Below are 10,294 nucleotides of genomic sequence, written 5' to 3' on the forward strand. Positions count from 1 at the left end.
ATGACTTAAATAGTTTAGTCCTATCCAAGTGAATGCTAACACTGTCCTAACATCCAACATGTGGAATCTTTCCTCATCCTTATGAGCATGAGGCTTAGGGAAGAAAAGTTGGTAAGTAAATTGCTTGATTGATATGGAAATGAGAAATCACTTTGGTGAGAAATTTTGGATGAAGGCATAAGTATACCTTGTCCTTGTAGAAGACTGTATATAGTAGGTCATACCAGGGGTCTCATTTCTCCTGCTCTCCTTACAGAGATAACTGCCACCAAAAATGCTACATTCATTGAAAGATGAAGAAATGAACACAAACATTTGATCAAAGGGTGAACCCATTAGCTTTTTTAGCACCAGGTTTAAGTCCCAAGGGGGAACAAGATCCTCTACCTGAGGGTATAAGTGGTCAAGACCCTCCAAAATCCCAAGAGACATGGAATTGGAGCAAAGTGAGTGATTATTAGTCGGTGGGTGAAAATCACAGATAGCTCCTAGGTGCATCCTGATGGAACTAATGGCAAGAGCTTGCTGCTTCAGGTATAACAAATAGTCCAGCACATGTTGTATTGGAGCCAGAAGAAACACCTTTTCCCTGAGATCAGAAGAAGAATCTTTTCCACGTCAACAGGTAAGCGTACCTAGTAGACAGTTTTAGTGGTCATTGCATTCCTATGAAAACAAGGCATCACCATTTTTCCATTTGTGGATGATTGCCTTCTCAAAATGTCATCTGAGAACGAGGCGCTCCTAGCAGTCCATACTACAATGACTCTCTTCACAAAACTGGGTCTCCTTATCAAAAAGTCCTCACTAACACCAGTGAAAACACTGGAATTCATTGGCACTTTACTTGATGCCAAGCCAGCAAGAGCATTTCTACCATCTCACAGGTTCACACTGATGACACAACCAGTCTTAACCGCCCGAGCGTGCCCCCAAATCCCAGCACATACATGTCTCTGACTCCAGACGCAAAGGCACTGCTGCATCTATATCAGAGGGATAAATACCAGGGAAGGAGAAGAATTATTTCAGCTCAGTGCTAATGTGAACATGAGGACAAACGGATATAAATTGTCAGTCAGGAAATTTAGGCTTGAAATTAGACGAAGGTTTCTAACCATCAGAGGAGTGCAATTCTGGAACAGCCTACCGAGGGAAACAGTGGGGGCGAAGGACCTCCATGACTTTAAGATTAAGCTGGATAAGTTTATGGAGGGGATGGTATGATAAGATAACGGGTTTAGTCAATAGGTCAATAACGTGCCACACTGGTAATTAGTACAAAGGGTCAATGTTGGGATATTGTTAGCCTTTTCCAGAGGGTCTGGCTGGAAAGTCTTGCCCACATGCTCAGGGTTCAGCTGATCGCCATATTTGGGGTCGGGAAGGAATTTTCCTCCAGGGTAGATTGTCAGTGGCCCTGGAGGTTTTTCGCCTTCCTCCGAAGCATGGGGCAGGGGTCGCTTGCTGGTGGATTATCTGCTTCTTGAAGTCTTTAAATCATGATTTGGAGCATTCAACAGCAGAGTCAAGGGAGAGAATTAGTTCAGGAGTGGGTGGATCGGCTTATGTGGCCTGCATCTTGCAGGAGGTCAGACTAGATGATCATAATGGTCCCTTCTGATCTTGAATTCTATGATTCTATGATTCTATGATCTACAGTTGAGCACCCCTGGGGACCACACATCTCAAAGAACCTTGGTTACTGCTCAAGGTGAGTAATCTTCTCTTTTATTGGTTTATCCCAGTTGCCTCTCAAAATGTGACTATTCCCAGGATTTAAGCAATGTACCACTGAGAGGGCAGTAATACCTGTGAGTGAAAAATACTCAAGTTGTTTAATTTCTTTGGAAGAGGGACATGTCAGGGATAAATGCTCCATTTGTTCCTCTTTCCCAACAAGAACAAATCTAGGGAATTCCACCTTAGGAAGTACTTTCTGGAGGGAGCACTCAAAACGGTGATGTGTCCCTCTTCAGAATTTGGCCTGAATCACAAGAGGATGGAGAGCTCTTCCACAAAGATCACACCTCTGGATACTTCGACCTCAAAACCAAAGACTGGAGAAAAGAGCAGCTTTTCTTCTTCTCCTGTGGTGTCCTCGAAGCAGAAGTTCTTCTCTGAATGATTGTACATGTCCATTCCACTTCAGGTGTGTGCATACCCAGTGCACTAGCACTGGAGATTTTTTCCTCAGTGGTAACCACTGGGGCGGTGCATGTGCCCTCTGCTGCCTGGTACTACTGTGGGATGGTAGAAAGAGCAGAGCCGTCCCCCCCACCCCCAGTTCCTTCTTACCACTTGAGATAGTTGTCATAGCATTTTATTTTGCTATTGTAAACGTTTCCGTTTTTCATAATATTTTATTGTATATAGTTGGTACTTGTTAATAGTTGTTAGTTTAGTCTTAGTGTAGTTTTCTACTAGTAGGATTCCTTTTTTACTAGTGTACTTACTGTACACTTCAGTTCCCACCGGTTTGGGGTACAGAGGCCATGCCTCAGTCCCTGCATTTCAAACCTGGTGATGCATGCAAGAAACTGAGGCTGGGTCAGCGACCCACGCTGTAGGTGCCTAAAGTGCATAGGAGAAGCTCACATCAGAGACATGTGCCAAATCTGCAGGGACTTTAATCCCAGAACTAAAAAAGACAAGAAGGGCAGATAAAAGCATTTTATTATGGAGGCAGCCCTGTGCCTGTGTCCTGAGGTCCCTTCCAACCCTGACATTCTATGATTCTATGTGTTGGACATTCCCCTGAGGTTATCCAGCCGGTGATCTGCTAGGTCACCCTTGACTCTGGGAGCCAGCCTTACCCTGCTGGATTCTGCAAGCTTATATGAGTTCATCAATTTAACAAAGAAATTGATATGTACCAGGCTTGTTATCCCAAGGAGAGTCTCTGACACGCTTCAAACTAAATGCACTGCTTCAGGTAGAATAAACAAACAAATGTATTAACTACAAAAATAGATTTTAAGTGATATTAAGTGATAGGCAAAAAGTCAGAGTGGTTACCAAAATAAAACTCTCAACTCTATTAGACTGGGCAACATCTAGATTAAGCAGTTTTTCTTACCCCACTGGATCTTGCAGTCCTTAATATACAGGTGTGTTCCTTAAACCTGGGCCAATCTCCTCTGTTGGAGTCTTCTCTTCTTCTCAGTGTCTTAGTTGCTTGAGCGAAGGTGGGGGCAGGAGAAGGGCCCATTATGTGTCAACTCTGTCTGTTTTATACTCTCAGTCCATGTGCTTGGGGAGCACAAGTTCAGGCATGTCTGGGGGGCATCGCTAAGCCTCTCCAAGCAAGGTTGAGCAATTCCCCTGGTGTGGCCTCAGGCAGGTGAGTCATTGCATTGTATATCCCTTGCTGGACAATGGCTGTTGATGGGTTGTTTGACACCCTGCCTGGGCATTGGTTACTTTCCTTGCTGTTGCCTCTGGGGAGCTAATATCTGGCTGATTCCCCAATTTATAGCATGTTTTAGTGACCACCATACAACACAATTCTCATAACTTCATATGCATTAATGATACACGTATATGGATAGAGAAATGACTTTCAGGAGATCATAACCTTTCCCCTGATACCTTACAAGGCATGCTTTATATGTAAAATCACGATTGTACGAAAATTAGGAATATGGGGGTTACAATACGCTCCCCCAAGGTATAGAATGTCACAGTGGTCTTTGCCTGGTTACAGTGTCCAGCCCAAAGGATGTCATGGCAAATGCACAGGGCTTCCAAACAGAGCCATGCGTCAGGGACATAGAGGTGCCTGTGAACGAGGAGTCCATCTTTTTGTGTGAACTTACCTTGGGGTTGTAGAGCTGGCTGAGCTCAATGTATTCCCTGATTCATCTTCCACTGAACATGTTCATTTGAGTGCCCGCAGAAGTCTTAGCCTCTTTGGACTGGTAGGTGGAGCCAACCAATGTATGTGTGGGAGTTCCCTTTGATCACCCACAACCTACTTTGATTCTGGTTACAGATACTTCTGCCCTTGGTTGGGGAGTCCATCTGGGAGCTCTTCAGACTCAAGATCTCTGGTCTAGCCAAAATTTTGGTCTCCATATAAACGTAAGAGAGTTGAGAGCCATTCACCTAGGTTGTCACACTTTCCATCCCTACTAGTTCTTATGAACAACACAGCATGGATGTTCTATGTGAAAAGCCCATGATAGGGCCAGACTAACACTTCTATGCCAAAAGGCAATAATGCTTTGGGAGTTTTGCATCTCCAACTCAATCTACCTCTAACCCTCCCAGTGTCCAGAACAGTCAGGCAGATATTTCACCAGTCACCATGAATGGTCTCTCCATCCAGATATAGTCAAATACATTTTCCAAATCTGGAGTGTTCCCCACATAGACTTGTTTGTAAGCTGGCACAACAGGAAATGTTATCAGTTTGTTCATGAGTAGGTCACTGTCTAGGGTCTCTGACAGATGCTTTCCTGTTGCCCTGGAAAGACAATCCCTCCAGTTCCGTTTCTACCCAGAGTGCTGCTAAAAATCTAACAGGATTGTGCTCACATGATACTCTGGCATAGCCTCCCCATCATTGGTTTTCCACTCTGCTGACCCTCTCAATCAGGGCTTCATTGACAGTTCCATCAGACCCACACCTGATCTCACGGGACCATGGCCACCTTCTTCATCCCAAATCAAAGGTCCTTCACTTTTCAGCCTGGATTCTCCATGGTTAACGTCTCAGGATGTGATCTGTGCAAAACAGTTTTATTGGCCATAAGGGCCTCGTAGTTGGAAATTCGAAATTGGAGGGTAGTAGACAAATAAGATTTTCTGCCCAGGATATCCAAGTGCTTCCAATCTTGGTCAGGATGGGTGGATCGTGATTGGTATTGATGGCCCTTCTCCTGTACTGCATTCCCCATGAGACAAATCAGGGTTTTTTGCTGGTACATAATATTTCCTATCCTCCTGTTTGCATGTAGGTGGGATAGAGGCTGGAGTCTTCCAAAGCAAGTTGGCAGGTTCAAGTAGCACACTGTTAATAGGCAGGGCCCAGGAATCCCAGTATGGCCAATTAGGTAGGAAGGGAATATGTAGTTGCATCCATGGGAGTCCCAGAAAAGGCTGGGTTCCCTGAATTGTGGCAGGGTAAGGCTGGTAAGTTAATGTCAAGTGCCCTGACATTGATGGGGCAAGAGACTCTTGGTATTTGTCCTCCTCGTCCTCGACATCACGAGGGAAAGGAGGTGCCGTCCCTGTGGGAAAGTGTGCGGAGTGTCTTGATTGTGAAGTGGGTGAGACTTGGGATACATCCTGTCTGAGGAATGAAGACTCTGAGTGTCTGATATAGTAAGGTCTGACGGATATATGAATTCCTGTGGTGGGAAGGCTCTCATTGGAGCTTGCGGAGCATAGTGCCGAGGTTTGAGATTTAAAAGAATCAGCAGATGGCGCCAGAGAGCTTTTCAGAGCTGCAGATTTAGTTAGGGCTTGGGACCGTTCAGATGGCTTTTTCGGTGCCAAGGATTTGTGTAACTCAGTGCCATGGGCAGCGTCAGGGCCAAGGGTTTCACTGGGGCCAGCTGTTTTGCCAGTGGTGATGTCAGTGCTGACATCAGTGCTGACGGCTTCTTCAGTGCCAGAAATGGTCCTGGAGCCGTGGATGAGGTAGAGGGACCATTTCAGCCACCACCAACAGAAGGTTGTTTAGCCTGACTCTCAGGGGCTGAGGTAGTCAGTCTGGGAACAGATTTGTGCCCCTTGTCAGAAGCCATTGAAGCCATGAATCTAGCCGGGAACAGCGTCCTAGCTGTGTGTGCCTCAGAAGCAGAGGAAGGGGCCTCCTTACCCTCAGCCTGGTCAGAGGATGTTTTTCTCTTGGTCAGCCGAGGGGAGTGAGGGTCGATAGATGACCTTTCAGACAGTCAGGATCTCTCCAGTGAGGAGTAGGAACCGGGGTCCAACACAACTTGCAAGGACCCTTCCATGAGAATTAATATGAGTTTAAGGTCCCTGTGCTTTCTTGCTCTCGGCTTCAAACCCAGGCAGTGGGAACACTTCTGAGGCACACGTCCCTCTTCCAGGCAGCGGATACACCGTGCGTGGCCGTCCATTATAGAGAAGATGTCTCCGCACAAGACACACTGCTTAAACCCAGGTGAATCGGGCATAAGGATGAGGGAGTAGCTTCCCTGAGGGGAAGTAAGGAAAAACGGGGGAACGAAAACTAATCTTTTTTTTTTTTAAGGAGGAAGAAGCAGAAAAAGGAAACCAAGGAGCTAACTAACTACACCTCTACCTTGATATAACGCGACCTGATACAACACGAATTCGGATATAACGCGGCAAAGCAGCACTCCGGGGGGGCAGGGTTGCACGCTCCGGACGATCAAAGCAAGTTTCACCTATAACGCGGTAAGATTTTTTGGCTCCCGAGGACAGTGTTATATTGGGGTAGAGGTGTATGAGAGAAAAAGAGGTAAGAGACTACCCAGATAACAACGTGGGCTCTGCTAACTCTTCCATTCCAGACTGAGGGTGGTCAGACCACACAGGGCTATATATATGTCCTACACACAGCGTGCAATCCGACGGGCAATGTTATTGCCATGGGAGCATCACTTGAAGAAGAACTATCTAAACTATACAGCTAGCTAACACTAAAAGATCACTAGTAAGAACTATGTACAAATGGTATGTAGACGCTGGCTAATAGAGGAAAAACTAAGCTCAAGAGCTACAGGGAGCTCCAACTCTTGCCGCGGGTGGCAAGAAGGAACTTGGAGGCCGTGGCAACACCCTTTATGCCCTTGACTCCATGCATGAGGACAGCAATTTGTAGCCCCGCAGCCCCAGCCCTGTGAGCCCAAGTCAGCTGACTTGGGCCAGCCATGGGTGTTTAATTGCTATGTAGACATACCCTATAGCAGGGGTCTCAAACACGTGGCCCATGGGCTGCATGTGGCCCGCCGAGTTATTTGCTGCAGCCCGTCAAGTTCCCCACCCCCCTGGAGTTATTTCCTGTGGCCACCAAGCTCCCCTCACCCGCTGCCCCCATCCTCCCCAGTGCGCTGTGGCCCTGCTCCTCTGCCTACCTCCAGGCACTTCCCACCGCCAAACAGCTGTTTGGCGGCAGTTAGGACTTTCCAGGAGGGAGTGGGGAGGAGCGGGGAGCTGCGCGCTCAGGGAAGGAGGCGGAGAAGAGGCAGGGCAGGGGCGGGGATTTGGGGAAGGGGTTGGAATAGGGGCAGGGAGGGGGCAGGGTTGGGGTGGGGACTTTGGGGAAGGGGTTGGAATGGGGGCAGGGAAGGGATGGGAAGAGGTGGGGCAGGGGCGGGGCCTCATGGAAGGGGTGGAGTGGGGGCAGGGCCGGGGGCAGAGAGGGGGCTTTTGTATCTATATGAAGAGGTGTCAGTGGCGCGGCCCTCGGGCCAATGTACTAGTCCTCATGTGGCCCTCGTGGTGATTTGAGTTTGAGAGCCCTGCCCTGTAGGGTGTGGCTAAGGTCCGCTAGGCATTTTTGCTCTCTTCAAACACAGGGCAGTTGGCCAAAAAGTGATTTGTTTGGGGTAAAAATGTCACATTTCCCTTAAAACTCTATAAATAATCCTCACTGCCTTTTCATGGTGTGACTCAATCGCCTAGCAAGTGACCATTTTAGTAAAGCTGTGTGCTGTGGGGAGAGCTATAGGAGGCCTCATTTCAAACTGGTTCTGCTCAGGGTTAGCTGCTGAGCCTGGGGTTCACCTTAAAAACTCTTCTGTATATGACTGAAGGGGCACAAAGAACAGACTCTGGGCTGTGCTATCACATTATACACGGTATATTGCTATATTGAACCTCCACAACTATTTAACATATACGTAGACGATACAATGGGAGAAAGTTTAGAAGCTCAGCCAGGGCATACAGCTCAATGGCATATACATCCACAATATAAGATATGCTGATGGCTTAGGTTGCATCATTTTTACTAGAGAAGAACTTGAGAACATGCTTATTGCTGTGAACAATGCCAGCCAGGAGTACAAATGACTATCAATGTTAGCTAGACAAAAAGTAGGATAATAAGTAAACACAGTAACTCACATGGTAGCCCATAGCTATATCTCGATGCTCAAGTGGTGGAAGAGGCGAATAGTTTCTTCCACTTACAAAGTCATAGAATCAAAGACTTTAAGGTCAGAAGGGACCATTATGATTGTCTAGTCTGACCTCCTGCACAACGCAGGGCACTGAATCTCACCCACCCACTCCTGTCTCAAACACCTAACCTATGTCTGAGCTACTGAAGTCCTCAAATCGTGGGTTAAAGACTTCAAGGTGAAGAGAATTCTCCAGCAAGTGACCCGTGCCCCACGCTGCAGAGGAAGGTGAAAAACCCCAAGTCTAATAACGTCAGATAGAAGATGTGAGAAAGAAGTCAAGAGACGGATACTAGATTGCTGAGGTGCTATATATAGTCAACCTTCCTGTATGGACAGGCGAGCTGGACACTTAAAAATGACATGGAGAGTTGACTCAGAGCATTCAAGTTTTGCCATTACAGAAGAATGTTAAAAATTAGCTGGATAACTAAAATGTATGAATGATAAGGTGATGAGAAGGATGAATTTAAAAAGACCACAACTATCTGAGATTCTAGATAAAAGAAAAACATCTTTCTGCGGACACACAGGTTTCCAATCTCAGGGCAGCCCACTGTCAGTACTTCTAGTATCAGGCAACATTGAAGGCCAACCAGGAGGAGGAAGAAAGAGAACCAGTTACCTCAGAAACATTACCAAATGGACTGGCATTCAAAGAAGACTAAGTTTTACAACTCTGTCATGACTGTGAAAGATGGAAGGTGCTGGTCAACAATCTGTGCATTGGAGACATCACTTGAGAGAGAAGTGATACACTATGGAAGTGAGCCAGCCAAAGAGGAAACAATCACCTGGATATAACATCATGGATATACCAGTGATTAGACAAAGTGAAGACATTTGTGAGGAAGGATAATTCACTTTTCTATATGTACCATATGGAAAGTATAATATATTTTATTCTAGTATTTCTATGTCATCTCTGTTTATTACAATGTCTTAAAATACAGGCATTGATGACCCTATATTAAAACCTTCTGCCACTTTCAAGCCAGAACCTGAAGCAGTTTACTGAGCCTTCTATCATTCCAAGAGGTTGCTATGTATTTCTGGATAGAGATAAGTTGAATGAAGACACTGTTACCCTCAACTGTACACGTTTATGTTGATATCAACTTCTTGGCTGATCTTGTAGAAGTTCTTACTCAGTTCTGAAGTTGCCGCTTCATAAGACTCCATTACAAAAGGGTTCCAGGAATTAGGTGTAGTCATCAGCCAGCCTAATTACCAAGCAAGATGAAAGAATAAATAGCATTTGATACATTTAAATTCTCAAATGCCATTGCCTTACAGCTTTTTCCTCTTAGGAAAAAGTACTTAGAATATGAACATTTTAAAGATTCTTTATGTTTAAATGTAGGAAGAATTTACAGAAACAAATGTAGGCCAGGACTGGGAAATACTCAGAAAGGATTTTGTTTTTCCTTTTTCAGCTAGACTGAGTTGTAGTCATAAGCAAAACCACTAAGCTAGAAACCTGATGTCTGTGCATGAAAATTGGTGAGGGCTCCAGGATAGAAACTTATAGTGAGAAAATGAGAAAGGTCACATAGCACTTCTCATGAACCAAGGGAAGGAAACAGAAAAAAATCTGTCCGCTGTGCAAATGAATTTTTTTTAAAAACATCGATTCGAATATTATTATTATTATTCATTTATTTATTTATTTGTATTACCTTAGTGCCTAGGATCCTCAGACATGGGCCAGGACCCTGCTAGGTGCTGTACAAACAGAACAAAAAGACTCCGCCCAAAAGAGTTTATAATCCAAGTCAGGAATTCCACTACCTGACCGCATTCCTGTCCCTGTTCTTTTATTAGTTGTCCCCCGCAATTAGTGTGTTTCTGAGGTCCTGTAGATCCTCCCCTTAGGCTGAGGGGGGGATCCGTTAGCATGGGGCGGGCTTCCGCCCGCCCCGTTTTCCCGGAAACCCAATAGATACCTGCCCCCAAGAAGATGTTTTGGACACATGACTATAGATCAGCGGTTCTCAAATTTTGTTGCACTATGACCCTGTTCTGACAACAAAAATTACTACACAATCCCCAGAGGGGGAACCAAAACCTGAGAATGCCCAAGCCCCACAGCCCCAGGCTGGGGGGCCCAAAGCCCAAGCCCCACCGCCCCAGCAAGTCTAACACCAGCCCTGGTAACCCCATTAAAACGA

At 45.8% G+C, this 10,294-nt stretch overlaps 1 long non-coding RNA gene across 1 annotated transcript; it reads left to right on the plus strand.

The window, feature by feature from the left end:
- Window positions 1–1,861: 1,861 nt before the first annotated feature.
- LOC120395321 lies at window positions 1,862–6,389 on the plus strand. Its single transcript, XR_005592590.1, has 3 exons — window positions 1,862–2,152; window positions 6,024–6,136; window positions 6,227–6,389. It is a non-coding gene; the product is annotated as an uncharacterized LOC120395321 (long non-coding RNA).
- Window positions 6,390–10,294: the final 3,905 nt, after the last annotated feature.

This window comes from Mauremys reevesii, linkage group 1 (assembly GCF_016161935.1).
Source record: "Mauremys reevesii isolate NIE-2019 linkage group 1, ASM1616193v1, whole genome shotgun sequence".
Lineage (NCBI taxonomy): Eukaryota > Metazoa > Chordata > Testudines > Geoemydidae > Mauremys > Mauremys reevesii.